Source organism: Eumetopias jubatus, unplaced genomic scaffold, assembly GCF_037043125.1.
Source record: "Eumetopias jubatus isolate StellerSeaLion01/CBP00866 unplaced genomic scaffold, mEumJub1_p1.0 scaffold_1, whole genome shotgun sequence".
Lineage (NCBI taxonomy): Eukaryota > Metazoa > Chordata > Mammalia > Carnivora > Otariidae > Eumetopias > Eumetopias jubatus.
This window is the reverse complement of record NW_028274807.1, coordinates 16,631,875-16,647,156: the sequence shown is the minus strand read 5'-3', so window position 1 is coordinate 16,647,156 and position 15,282 is coordinate 16,631,875. Positions and strand designations below refer to the sequence as shown.

The following is a 15,282-nucleotide window of genomic DNA, read 5'->3' as shown; positions in this document are numbered from 1 at the left end:
CATAAAGTCAAGAGACTCTAGGTCATGCACATACTTATGCATCTCTCCCTCTGGGGTTCAGTGCACTAAGCTTCTCTTCCCTTACCCAGAACAAAAGAAGGCTGGGACAAGTGGAGTGGTCATGTGGAAAGAGACTAGATGAGGGTCCACAGGTCAGGGTAAAGAAATCTGTATGAATAATGTTTCCCAGAGAGAGAGGCATAGTGTATAACAATGGCCAGCACACTATTAGCAACACACCCAAATCCTCTAAGATCCCCACCCCTCAGAGGAAAAGATTCCATCTGAACAAGAAAAACCTGGGCCACAGTTTCATTGGCTCTCAGGTAGTCTGCTTCCTGAATACTTCACAGAAATGAGGTCTCGGCACGAGACAGCACAATCAGTCCACCCCTTCTAAATGTGATAATGTACATGTCAGCATTAAGCAAAGACATCCAAAGGGTGGGGCCTGCTCACGAGGATAGATGGTGTGCCAATGAGATAATACTGTGTAACACACCACCCCAAAACATAACAGACCAAGCAACAGTCATTCTTGTAGCTCATTGTCTCAGTCTGTTCAGACTACTACAACAAAATTCCACAGACTGGGTGGCTTATAAACAACAACATTTATTTCTCATGGTTTGGAATGCTGGTAAGCCCAAGACCTTGGCGCTGGCAAATCTGGTGTCTGGTAAGAGCCTGATTTGTGGTTCATAGACAGCCACCTTTTTGCTGTAACCTCATATGGCAGAAGGGGCGAGGGATCTCTCTGGAACTTCTTCTATATGACCACCCATTCCATTCGTGAGGGTTCTGTCCTCATGCCCTAATCACACAGGGGTTAGGACTCAACATATGAACCTAGAGGGGACACAAATATTCAGACTGCAGCACTTATGATTCTGCAGGTTAGCAACCTAGACTAGGATAAGCTGGGTGGTTCTACTCTGGGCTGAACTCCCTCGGGCTTCTGGGGGGGTAACATGGCTCTGCTTCTAGAAACATCTCAGCCTGCAGTGGGGCACTTCAGTTGTGCTCCATTCCCTGTAGAAGAGTCTGGGCAAGGTCTCAGGACCTTGGCAAGGTTCCAGGAGAGGACAGAAATGCACAGGTCTTTTGAAACTGTTTTAATTTTCTACTCTTGTAATAAGAATTACCATGAACTTAACACAACAATCATTTACTAGCTCACAGTTCTGCAAATCGGAAGTTCAGCAGAACATGACTGGCTTCTCTGCTCTGGGCATCACAAGGCTGAAAAAAGCTGGGCTGAGTTCATGTCTGGAGACTCTAGGGCGAACAAAATCTGCTTCCCACCTTATTCTTGGTGTTGGCAGAATTAAATTCCTTGCAGTTGTGGGACTGAGGTCCTTGTTTCCTTGCTGGCTGTTAGTCAGAGGTCACTCTCGGCAAACCAGAGGCTTCCCACACTCCTTATCACAGGGCCCTCTCCAACCAGAAATGACGCTTCCAATAGTTCCCAGGCTTCAGATCTCTGACTTCCCCAGTCTCTGACCTCCAGACCCAGATTGTCTTGTGGCTTGTGGGATTAGGTCAGGCCCACCGGATACTTTCTTTGTCTTAAGGTCAACTGACTGGTAAAGCTAATTATATTTTCTAAAAATCCCTTCTGCTACAACGTACTCATAACAGTGATAATTCATCATACTCACAGGTTCTGACCAACTCAAAGCAAGGAGATAACCCTGGGTGAGGGTCACCGTGGTCATCTTGGAATTCTGCAACAGAGGTCATCGACTGCTGGCTCGTCATCACTTCTACCACATTCTAAAGACCATAGCAGGTCAGCCCATGTGCAGTGGAAAACAGATGCTACCTTTTGATAGAAGGAACTGCAAAGTCACATTGAAAGGAGGCATGGGCCCAAGGAGGGGTGAAGGTTGAGACCACGTTTTGCAATCTGCCACAGACAGCGTGCATGAGGCTTCCTTACGACGTCCGGCAGCAACAGCCATAGTAGCTCTTGCTGCAACAAGGGGGCCAGGAGAGCAAGCCCATTTCTAATTCCAAGGATGAGAATATGGACAGGCAGGCAATAAATGTCAGGTGCACACCGTTCCTAGAAGTAGACCCAGCCACCTTTATTTCCTGGCTGCCCCATTCCACAAAACCTAATCTGTCTTTGCCTCCTGCTCTTTCATCAGGGCAATAAAACATCAGGATGCTTCCACACCTCACTTCAGGAGGGCTGGGGGAACAGGAGACTTGCTGTTCCCAAACCGGAAACCTGAATATGTTAATATCCTTTCTAGATACCCTGCTGACTGTGTTTGTTCCCAAAGAAAAGGATGAGAGGCAGGTGCAGAGGAAATAAAAGCCATGACCAGTCCAGATGGGAAAGTCAAAACTGGCACTCGGGTTTCCTTTCAGTTATTCATATTTTAAGATTCACAGAGTTTTAAATCCCATCTTTATAGTAAGTCCTAGGAGCTCTCATCTCCTTCTGCTTAGAGAACTGAAGAGTCAGGGAGGCTCAAAGAGGTTACCTATAAACCCAGATGTAGAAAGAGACAAGAGCCCCAACTAATACAAAAATGTTGTGGGGGGGTTCTGTCCTGGGTGGAGTTTTATCTATTTATTATTAAATGTTTTTGAGGCTCTGGGGGCAGGGCTAGAGAAAACAAGATTTCAATATCAGCCTCTTTTTTATTTCTATTTTTTTGGAAGTGTTGAAATCATGCCCTACTTGTGTTTAAATGGTTTTTCAGAGCTTAATTAGTTCATAGAATGTAAAGATGGAGACAGAGAGAGAGAGGAAGGAAGGAAGGAAGGAAGGAAGGAAGGAAGGAAGGAAGGAAGAGAGGGAGGAAGGGAGGAAGGAAGGAAGGAAGGAAGGAAGGAAGGAAGGAAGGAAGGAAAAGGAAGGAAGGGAGGGAGGAAGGAAGAAACAAGATGAGCTGCTGTATAATTTCTGGGCCACCTCGGAGGTGTGCACCAACTTCAGAATGAAAGCTTGTAGGGGACATATATTTCTTTGAAGGACTCTCAACAGCTGTCAAGAATCATGCCTTTCTCTGCATACATCACGTCACTGCTGTCACATCTTGGCTAAATGGGCTAAATGTACCAAACTGCATAATTTCACAAGTCAGGTCTGCCAAACTCACAAGTTTCCACTGCTGCTTGGAGTCCAGCCAGCATCCAAGGGCAAGAGGAAAGCGCAAAGTCAAGAATCACTTTCAGGGAGAAACAGAGGCAAGAGAGGGTTGGAGGGAGGGAGGGAGGGAGACGTTGAAAAGTGAATCGCACTGTGCTTTTATTTATTTGGAGACAGCATGGTTGGAGGGTTTGCAGATTGTTTCTCAGCTTCTTCAGATGACATGCAGATCACTGTTGTGGGTGGAGAGCTCAGAATAGTAATGAGTTCAGGGCAAACTTGAGCCCCTTTTCACGTATTACTCCCCTTTGTCACCTTCCATTTACGGATACGCGATTGAAGTAGCAACGGACATATTTAACTTTCTTTTTCACAAAACTATTAGCTGGTGGTCTCTATTATTTCCACATTTAAGCAATAAAGCAGTGCTTCTTTTTGAAAATCTGACTTTTTTTTTCAGTTAAGTTTTTTGCCAGATCGCCCAAAAACACAGCTGAAGTCTATTAAATATGTTGATCACTCTTATTTGGAGAAGGTGTTGGCAATCCTTTGAGTGGGGTGCAATGCTGCTGATGTATTTTTCTGACAATCTACAGATGAGACAAGATAAAGGGGAAAGAATGGGAATGTGGGTGTTGATGTGGACCTAAGGAATGACTCTCCTCCACTCCCATCCTTCTACTTTACATCAACCAGAAAGCCAGGAAGCTCCTTAAAGTATAAATGCCAGCAGGGACCGTGAACCCCATCTGTCTCTGACACTTGGGTCTGCCTCTCTAGAAACCTTTCCGGGGCTGCTTATCCCAAGTCACCACCTGCCTCTCTGGACAGTAGGGTCTCCAGCCTCGAAAATCATCCAGAGGAGGCCCTGATCCCCACTGTTCCTGTGGTTATGTTTCTTACTCCATAATAATAGACAAACTGACTGGTACATTTAAATGCATTCATTCTATAGAAACCAAGTACAGCACAGGGGATTGAGGGCACTTGGATTTACCCCGGGGACAAAACAGACAGGACTGGTGCCCTCAGTTGGCTTGCTTCCTCATAATTTCAACATGTTTCACTTTCTTTTTTTTTTTTTTAAAGATTTTATTTATTTATTTGAGAGAGAGAGAATGAGCGAGAACACGAGAGGGAAGAGGGTCAGAGGGAGAAGCAGACTCCCTGCTGAGCAGGGAGCCCGATGTGGGACTCGATCCCGGGACTCCAGGATCATGACCTGAGCCGAAGGCAGTCGCTTAACCAACTGAGCCACCCAGACACCCAACATGTTTCACTTTCAATTTGTTTTTCCCGATGGAATTATCAGAAAATTATCATTTTACCATTTTGATGGTATATGACCATTTTGAGATCATTACGTACATCCTGAAATATATTTACACAAGGTTGTAAACCATGACCTAAAAATAAAGGTTCCTTCAATACAGCACGAATTTCCAACTCCATGGTCTCTTAGCCTACAAAACTGACCTTAAGGGAAAAAAAAGAAACATACTGTCCACTCAAATGTGCTTGCTGAAAAATTTTTCTGTCAAAATATTTCAGGTTTTTTATATATCCTTCAGACATCAACGTGTAAACTATTGTTCAACTTTTTTCCCATTATTCAAATAGGAAAACAAATATGTAAAAGTGTATCCAAAATCTTCTGGATGTTTTGTGTGTATAAGAGGGGGAGGCTTGATGTAAGCTGAATACATTTTAATTTTTTTCAATTTTAAGTAAAAAATAAAAATAAAGGTTTATTCTTTTTCCTGAAGCTAAGGTGTACTTAATGTTGAGACCGAGAACAAAAACAAAACAAAAGCCTAAGTTGGATACTCACAGATATCCTCCTGAGAAATTAAAGAGAGCAGGAAGGTACATTAACACACACATCTCTGAGTCCATTTTCAAGACCTAAAAAGCTTCCTCCCTCTGAATTTTCTATTGCTAAACTGAAGCATTTTCCTGTTTGGCACAAACAAAGAAAACAAGTCTTTCTCTTTCTTGTCTTTTCTACTAAGAATATGGGATTGGCCACTCAGTTATGACTCTAAGGATTAGTGAGGATATTTCAAGCACAACTAAGTAAAGAGTTTCCTGAAATTACTATTTTTGTATTTCACTGCATGAGAAAAAACAAATACAAAATGCTGAAGATAAAAAGAAATGGAATTACTCAGAATAGGGGGAAAAGAATTTTGAACAAATGTTAAGACTGAATAAAATGGGAGCAAAGTTACCTTCTTCATAGCCTTCCTTTTTACACTTTGTCAGCTGGGAGAAAATCAAGTTTTCAGTATTAAAAACAACTCTGTGAATAAAACTTGGATCTCTCACACTCTAGAACAGAGCACTACGTAGAACTTTCCACGATGATGGAAATGCTCCCTATCTGTCCTGCCCCCAATAAAGTGGCCATAACCACATGTGGCTATTTAAACTTAAATTAGCTGAAATTCAGTAAAATTAACAATTCAGTTCCTTAGTCACAGTAGCTGCATTTTAAGTGCTTAGTAGCAACACGGGGTTGGTGACAACCATATTGGACAACACAGTTCTGGAACCCAGGAAAGATGTTCAGATATGCAGTGAAAATACATATTCAAAGCTTGTCAAGTAAGGGTGGAAAATGAAAATGTTTTCCAAAAATTATCCATGGAGCATGAGGAAATAAGTCTACTTTGTATCATCTGGAGGACTTTTTTTTCCTCTTTCCATCAAATTTCAGCCAGTAATTAAAACAACTTAGGCAGTACTTTTCATCCCAAAGCCGTAAACAAATTCTCAAGTCTTCCTATGGAGAATTCCTTTGATAGGGTTTTACACAACCTCTCTATAGAGGCACACTTTCCAAGTACCCAAGGTATGTTTTTCATCTGAGTTCACTTTTCTGGTTCTTTGAGTATAATGATAATGGAAAGTCCCCCTACATAAAGCCTATCACTATCTTAGCAACCACATTTTCCAAGTCTGTTCCTACAAAGCAGATTTCTCTATTTTGTTTTGTCTATTTCTGTAACCCAGGCCACACAATAAGATTTCCAAACTGTCAAGAAAGATGAAAATAGACAAAGTCTCTCCTTGTACAGGTAAGTCTCTGGAATTCCTTTACTTCCCTATGAGAGCTGACATAAAGCAGGAATTCAAATGACCCCAGCTCAATATTTGAAGGCCAAACCACAGGTTTCTGCCTACTTTTTAATCAATGGGTATCATACTACACATAGAGATGACAGAGTTTACTCATAAATTAATCCATACAAAGTATATCTTTGCAAAGTGTATCTTGAGGGGCTTTTGCGTGAAAGAAGAGGTATCCTTAATGAGCTTCAGTTTCATATTCAAGGGCTTCACTCCTATAATGTTCTTAGATGCTTAGATTTCATGGTAGAATTAAGGTGAGGCCAGAAGCTACCCAAAGCATCCTTCCATCTCTACCTGCCACAGAAGAAATTCACCAGGGTGAATTCCTGGAAATTATTTGCTTTATTCCTCTGGGACCTGCTCCAGTCTGGATAGGTGGGAAATAACCTAGAAGGTCAATTCCCTCAAGGGAATCTCTTCAAGAAGCAAAACAGTCTGGGGTCACTCAAGGCTTGGGTCTGCCTGAAGATAGCGTTGAGGACCTCATGTTTCCTGATTTCCACACTCATCATCATTATCTCCATCTAAACCATCTTCCCCTAGAGACTAGACATTGGCAAATGGCCCCAAGTGGACCGTATGTGAAATTAGCACCCATGGGGCCTGATTATTGATAATTAATAAATACATCAACTTCTTGAGAATTTAATGCATATGTTTAATGCATACTTTACATACAGGCCACTGTTCATAAACATGTATGTACATGGTCTCTAATAGAATTACTAATGTAATTTACTCCCTAAGCTGGTTGTTTAGTTAATAGGCACATGCTTTACCCCCAAGATACCTAAAGAGCATTTTCTCCATTGCCTTCATACTTACTGGACTGTTTCTGAGCACAATCCCAAGTCTAAACCCTTTTCCCTAAGACTGTGCCCAACCCAGATGGGTCCCATGGGAAGAAAAAAAATGAAAAAAAAATGAGATATGCCCAGGTCAACATCGTGATCAGACTGATCTATAACATCAAGCTCAAGAGTCAGTTCCCTACTCCACCCAATCCAACATTTTACCTTCAAGAAAAAAGATGACACAAGACCATAACTGAAATATGTGTGGAACACAGCAGCATTTAAGGGAGGGGGAAAAAAAAAGAGGGAAAGCAAAGTACATAGATGAGTTCAAACCCCATACAGAGTCTTCCTCAGAGGGATAGCAGGCCCAGCAGATGTTGGCGAATAATGACACACAGCCAAATCGGCCTGCCTGCTTTTGTAAATAAAGTTTTATTGGAACAGAGCTTTGCCCATCGGTGTATGCATTATCTGTGGCTGCTTTGGGAGTACAACCGCAGAGTTGTGATAAAGACCATGTGGCCCAAAAAGTTGAAAATATTTACTTATCTGGGCCTGTAGAGAAAAAGTTTGCTGACCCCTGGTATAGAGTTTTAGATTTTGCTGACAATGGTCCTTCTTGGAGTTCCCTGAAGCAACTATTCAGAAAATGAATGGGGAAAATCTGCAGGGTATCTATCCGTCCATCCATTACAGAGTAGCATGTGTGCTGCTGTCTAAAAGGCAGCTCTCATGCTTCCCACTCTGTTGCTGTAAGTTCTGAGAATCATTATTACTTGAGCATTTGGTAAACTTATATCTTTAGGAACTTGAAAGAAGGCTGGGAACATCTCTGACATGTAATTTCAAAATATGTTTAAATCCAAGTTGGGGTTCTCCAACGGGGTAGCTGAATAACCATGTACTGGCCTAGAGGCCTCTCAAGGGGGATCTTGCTGATTGGCACTTTGTAGCACAGGCCACGGGCGGGTGGGAACTTGAAAAACAGGCATAATTGCTTTTCCAAGTTTGCACCATAAATAATCATTTTTTAAAAGATTCCAGTAACTTGCCCACGAGGAAAAAAGAAAAAGGAAAAAAAGAGAGAGAGAAAGAAAGAAAAAGAAAGAAAGAAAGAAAGAAAGAAAGAAAGAAAGAAAGAAAGAAAGAAAGAAAGAAAGAAAGAAAGAAAGAAAAGAAAGGAAGGAAGGAAGGAAGGAAGGAAGGGGAGAGAGAGAGAGAGAGAGAGAGAGAAAGAGAGAAAGAGAAAGAGAGAAAGAGAGAAAGAGAGAAAGAGAAGAAAGAAAGAAAAGAAAGAAAGAAAGAAAGAAAGAAAGAAAGAAAGAAAGAAAGAAAGAAAGAAAGACACAGAAGCAGTGGTTTTGCTCTAAAATAATCATGTTCGAGGTCATGCTGCCATCTGCAGTCTTCCAGTGTTTTCGCCCGAACACCAGGATTCTGACGAGCGCTCCCACACGCGTCTGTTGCATGGACAAAGAAAAGCTTCACCAGCACAACAGTAAAAGGACATTTTAGGCCAAAATTTTTATCTTTGGTCATGGTCTTCCTTCCTTCGCACCCACACCGCACCACATTTTTGAATCTCCTCTGTCTCCTGATCATGCTCAGGAACACCGGCGATATTACAGATTAAAATGAATTGGTGTGCGGGGCTGTCGGGAAATGCTGTAGTTCAGAGTCGGCTCACCCTCATGCAAACGCAGTTAAGTTGCTGACTGTGCCGTGACAGTGGCGTGTGGCAACAGGTGAGGCCCCAGGTCCGATAGAGCCAATTTTTTTAAAACTCTGGTAAATTGGGGGATTAAAGAATCTAAGGGGAGCACTCGTTCAGCAGCTCATATACTAAAACTGGAATGATCCAGAGTCCTGCATGGTCCCTGTGCAAGGAGGAAGCGCAAATTCACGAAGTGTTCCATATTTAAAAAAAAGAATCTCAGAGGATGTGTTAGTTTGCTAGAGGCTGCTATAACAAAGTACCGCAAACCAGGTGGCTTAAACAACAGAAAATTATCCAGCTCTAGAGGCTGAGAAGTCTAAGATCAAGGTACTAGCAGGGCTGCTTTCTGCCGAGGGCTCTCTCTTGGCTTCTCACTGTGTCCTTACAGGGCCTTTCCTCTACACCTGTCTGTGCCCTAATTGCTTCTTATTAAGGACACCGGTCATTAGATTAGGGCCCACCCCAATCACCTTATTTAACTTTAATTGCTTCTTTAGAGAATCTATTTCCAAATACAGTTCATGCTGAGGCACTAAGGGGTTAGGACTTCAACACAGGACGGGGGCAGGGAGAGCAGAATTCAGCCCATAATGGAAATAAGTCAAATAGAGTGCTTACTTCTAAAGTATGGAACCAAAATGAACGGCATACAGTCAGGAATAAGGCATTGGCATGCCAAGAAAGAAAAAAGGGAGGGAGGAAGGGCCGGTGGGTAGGGAGGAAGGAGGAAGAGTCAGGGAAGGAAGGAAGGCAGGGAGGAGGAAAGAAAGGGAAAGAAAAGCTTCATGAATGGAGTCTAAATTGGCCCAAATAGGAGACCTAGCTTGATGAAGGAATTCACCCCCGCTGTGCCTACCAGGAGCCCATCGATTCGTCAACCTAAGAATCCATGTTGAAAGTTGGATGATCCCAGGTACTAAGGCCACTCATTTTTGCTTGTTATGCTCTGTATCATCCAGTACTGTCTTTGCCCTAGAGACTTAATCCACATGGAACAAAATAGGGGGGAGAAATGGATTTGCTATTCTCAAAAGGTGTTCATGGTCCACTGCTAAACACTGTGGTCTACAGGGTCTGTTGAAAGGTAGAGCCCATGCTTCTGCTCTGACACAGTCAGCTGGGGGGTGCCCCAGACAGCTCACCCTGTGATGTTTCCACTAAAGCAACGGCCTGCTATTTCACTGTGGGGCTGCTCCCCATACCGCCAAAAGGATGGCTGCACTCACCCCCTAAACTATTCTTAATAAACGGAACAACAGCGTCCACTTACTGTGATCCCTGCTACGTGTGCGGCTTGTGCCAGGCATTTGACATACAGGTCCTGTTCGAGCATGACCTTTTCAATCTCTTCAACCACAATAGACGCATTTTACAAAGAGCTATTTTGTACATAAGTGGTTATAAAATACGTAAACGATATAAGCCATGTTTTGTAAACTTTTTGTTTTATGCTTTTAGAGAAAAGCCATAGGCTGCAACTCCAAGAGTAAATTATGAACCGAACAGTTTTATGTTGTTTTTGTCTTGCAATTTCACAGCAATTGATATATTCTCGCGGTGGGGATATTATACCTTGATTCACATGCCGCTTAGTTTTTTTCTTTTTTTCACGGATAATTTTGAATCATTACATAAAGTCAGAGACAATACAACCTTTAGATTCTCTTCTTCCCAAAACATTTACTGAAGTATACCTAAAGCAACCACTATTAACAAAAAAAATGTATTTTTCATTTACGGAAAAAGTGCAAAGAATTGCTCCTTATAAGCATAATTCCAATTATTGGGGCAAACGGGAAACAGGTGTGATTGTAGAGCTCCGCTTAGCTTCCAAGCTGGAACCGGTGGGTGTTAAGTATTTTTGTGGTGCAATACTGCCATCTGGTGGACTCTATGAAGTATTTTATATTTAGTTGCTGAGAGCAGCTAAACCGGAACCCTTGACAATATTCCTGGCCTCCTTTGATCCATTTTATTACTCCCCTAATCTCTATCAGATACAGAGAATCTGATTTGTATGCATAGACATTTTAGACTCTACCTATTATCTGAAGCTTGAATGAGGTGAGTCCAGGGGCTCAAGCCTTAAACCCAGACAAAAGGGGACTCCGCTGGGACCCCGCGATTTCGAGGACTCAGCTGACTTCCCCCGGCTGGACCTCTCCCTGCTGATCAGAGTCCTGGGGCCAAAGGGTGTACCCACCCACACCCCGGGAGCCCTTTGCTTCCTGATACAAGCCCTCTACCTCACCTTCACCACCAATTTCACTTCCTGCATCCTATTAATGCACTAATGCTCTCATTTTGCCTGAGGTTTTAATGAACAGGCTCCCACTTCCCAGATATGATTTGCATTAGAGTGGCTAACCGAAATAACCTGACACATCCTTTCCCAGCAATAATAACAAAGGGTAATTTAAGATACAAAAACAGGACCGTGGGATAATTTTTCCCTCCCCTCCAAATCATATATTGTGGCTACAAAAAAAATCTACATTTTCCAAACCTTAGACCTCTGCTGCCACCTTCAGGACGCTTGTCATAACAGCATGTTCTACTGCGGCTGTTTACTTCATCTAAAATGTTTATAAAGTTTCAGTTAGACAAGATGAGTAAGTTCTAGCCTTCTGCTTTATAACATCCTACCTATGGTTAACAATACTGTATTGCACACTTAAAACTTAAGAGGGTAGATTTTATATTGTGTGTTCTTACGATAAGTAAAAGCTATTTGAGAGAGGGAGAGGAAGGGAGGGAGAAAGATAAGGGAAAGAAGGGAGGAAGGGAGGAAGGAAGGAAGGAAGGGAGGAAGGAAGGGAGGAAGGGAGGAAGGAAGGGAGGGAGGGAGGGAGGGAGGAAGGAAGGAAGGAAGGGAGGAAGGAAGGGAGGAAGGAAGGAAGGAAGGGAGGAAGGGAGGAAGGGAGGGAGGGAGGGAGGAAGGAAGGGAGGGAGGAAGGGAGGAAGGGAGGGAGGAAGGGAGGGAGGAAGGAAGGGAGGAAGGAAGGAAGGGAGGAAGGGAGGGAGGAAGGGAGGAAGGAAGGAAGGAAGGGAGGAAGGAAGGGAGGGAGGAAGGAAGGAAGGGAGGAAGGGAGGGAGGAAGGAAGGGAGGAAGGGAGGGAGGGAGGGAGGAAGGAAGGGAGGAAGGAAGGAAGGGAGGAAGGAAGGGAGGAAGGAAGGGAGGGAGGAAGGGAGGGAGGGAGGAAGGAAGGGAGGAAGGGAGGGAGGAAGGGAGGGAGGAAGGAAGGAAGGAAGGAAGGGAGGGAGGAAGGGAGGGAGGAAGGAAGGAAGGAAGGAAGGAAGGAAGAAAGAAGAAAGGAAGGAAGGAAGGAAGGAAGGAAGGGAGGAAGGGAGGAAGGAAGGAAGGAAGGGAGGAAGGAAGGGAGGAAGGGAGGAAGGAAGGAAGGAAGGGAGGAAGGAAGGGAGGAAGGAAGGGAGGGAGGAAGGAAGGAAGGGAGGAAGGAAGGGAGGGAGGAAGGAAGGGAGGGAGGAAGGAAGGAAGGAAGGAAGGGAGGGAGGGAGGGAAGGAGGCAGCCTACCAGAGGGGGAAGCTGGCTGAATCTTGTAATAGAACAAGCTAAGAAAGGAGTGACTGGCATTTAGTCTGTGGTATTTCACAAATCTTGTTACACATTTTATTTGCTGCTCTATCAAATAATAGGATAAGAAAAATAGCTAACACTCTGTAATGTAGATATATGGTATATAATAAAAGCGTGTGAATGTGTTTTATACATATAAGGAAACTACATGTATGTATGTAAACATACATGATACACACACACGGTACGGTCGGAGCAGCTTGCACATTACACGGCTTGCTCTGTGGCAGGCGGGTGCTGTGTGCTTTGCCATCATCACCACGTTTACACACTTCATTGTCTCAACGACCCCATGAGACGGATGCTAGTGCTAGCCCTATTTTACAGACAAAGCGACGGAGGTTCCAAGAAGTTAACCCGTCTACGATTCCGCAGCAAGGGACACCCCGCGAATCTGCCTTCAGCGTCAGCGTTCCTCACCACTGGATGAGCCCCTGTCATTGCAGGAAGCTGGACAATGACAGGAAAGTGTGACGCTGTGAAAGAAGAAAAATGAGACGTGGCATCGCCCGGCGTTCCTTCACAAGGGTTGCTGGGCGCCGAGAAGGCAGGGCTGAGTGCGGCGGGCGACGGCCTTGCTCACTACCCCGCATGTTAATAGGAAGGAAAGCAACTGCTGCTAGTAGGAAGGAGAACAACAGAAAAATAGCTCTTCGTATTTCAACAAGAAAACCATGTGTGATACACGGAACTTATGAGATACGTAAGATATACGGTGAATCGAAGTAAGGTGGTATGAGAGAAAGTGACCAAGAGGCTGTTGTGCGCTGGGTGGTCTGAAAGGAGGTGATAGATCCTGAACAAGAGCCACTCTAAAAAAAACATTTTTTTGAATCTACCCATATGAAGTTCTATGGGGATAGAGAAAATTCCAGAAATACTTAAGAAGAGCTGGTGTAGAAACCTCAAGAGAGGGAAAGCTTAAAGAGCACAAAGAAGGCCTGTAGTGGGAGGGAGTGAGGAAGGGGGGGGAGAGGGTGAAGGGCAGAGGTCTGAGGGCAGGGCAGGGCTGCACAGCAGCGGGCTGCATGAGCCGGGGTCATGTAGGGGATTTCATCACGGGTGGAAAGAGACGCCTTTGGAAGCCTTCAGCCTTTAAAAAGATCACTGTGACTGCTCTATGGAGGAAGGGTTTGAAGGCGCAGAAAATGGAAGCAGATATCCTAGGTGGAAATCACTTGCAAAAATGCATCAAGTTGTACAGATGCCTCTCACCGGCAGGGATGGGGGAGGGACAGATCTAGAAGGATCCGTATGCCGTGTGCGTATGCTGTGACCGTGGAGTCTACAGGTCACATGCTTTCAGTGTGGAAGGAGAATGGAGAAAGACAAACTGAAAATAATGCTCAGATATGGGGGGTTGCTATGGTCTGGGGAGGAGAAAGTTTAGGGTGAAGGGAACAAATCTGGAGTTTACTTCAAGACCCAAAACGGGAAGCTCATTCTGTCTTTTCTTTTTTAAGAATTTATTTATTTATTATTAGAGAGAGGGAGAGAGCACACGAGCTGGAGGGGGGACGGGCAGAGAGAAAGGGAGAAGTAGACTCCCCGCTGAGCGGGGAACTCGATGCAGGACTCGATCCCAGGACCCTGGGATCACGACCTGAGCTGAAGGCAGATGCTTCACTGACTGCGCCACCCAGGCGTCCCTCATTCTGTCTGTCTGATTGTGTGACTATAGTCAAGCTATTGAACCTCACTGAGCCCCAGTGTACTCATCTATAAAAATGCTGGAGCAGATATTTTCTGGATAACTTCTCTGTCTATGTGGGATATATTGCAGTTTACAAAGAATGGCTTTAAAACCTTCCAAACCTATGAGTAATGACGAAATACACATTAGCCTACTTTGGATGATCCTGTGTGACAAAGTGAATGAATGAATGAATGAATGAATGAATGCATCACCGGCCAACCAACCCACAGTGGGATTCAATCTTCAAAGTTAATGTCCAGAAATGAAGATGAAGTTACATTCTGGAGTCATAATACTCCTACCACATTACTGGTATAAAATCGACTTTCATGTTCCATAATTCTGAAAACTTGGAGGTAAAATTCCTCTAGACAACAGAAGTATCTGCTTGTGGATTTATATACACTTTTAATGAATGTTGTAGACTGAAGTAAGTTCTTTTTTATTTGACAATGCCATTGTTCTTTGCACCAGTTTCCATCAAATATTGGACCACCTGGACTCAATTCTTTTCTTTGGGTTATTTTTAGATAATTCTGTGAGGTTTGGGAATTATTGCTGGAATATCTGGGTTTCTTAAGGAAAATCCCAGAGAATCAAAAGGGTTCTGGACACAGCATATGTGAATTAGAAATAGAGAAGTGGAAAGAAATATTCTGTCTTCTGGGAAAATGGGAAGAATTATCAATTATATGGAGCTAAGATGAATTTAAAAATTAGTCCCTCTTTCCACTGTCAGAAAGAGACTGTGAGGGTGGGGTGGGAATATTCCTGCCCCATTCCTTAGAACTTTTATAGAATTTCCATTTTCTGATTTGCTTTCTCCAAATAGCTGAAGGGCAGTTGAATTATTCATGTTACCAAAACCACTAAATCATCTACATTTTAGCAAACTGATCTAGATTTTTTTTAAAGATTTTTATTTATTTATTTGATTTTTGATAAATCTTGTTGTACAATAAACACCATACATGTTGTGATTTACTTCAAGATATTGGAGACCTAGTACTTCAGATTCGTGATGCAAGGTTAATGAGCCCACCTGTAGGGGGCTGTATTGAGCTCTACAAGTTGCCTCTACTCCCTAACATTGCTATTGTGGGGATTTAGGCACTGGCCAAGAGATTGGGCTATCCACCCTTTAAGGGTCCTTGGAGCCCTAAAACCCTATGAATCTATACCTCCATCAGAAACAAGAACATAGTTTGCTTCTCAATAGCAAGAATAATAAT

At 43.4% G+C, this 15,282-nt stretch overlaps 1 non-coding gene across 1 annotated transcript; it reads left to right on the top strand.

The window, feature by feature from the left end:
* The first annotated feature begins 8,855 nt into the window (after positions 1–8,855).
* LOC114219583 (U6 spliceosomal RNA) lies at positions 8,856–8,960 on the top strand. The gene has a single exon (XR_003611421.1). It is a non-coding gene; the product is annotated as a U6 spliceosomal RNA (small nuclear RNA).
* Positions 8,961–15,282: the final 6,322 nt, after the last annotated feature.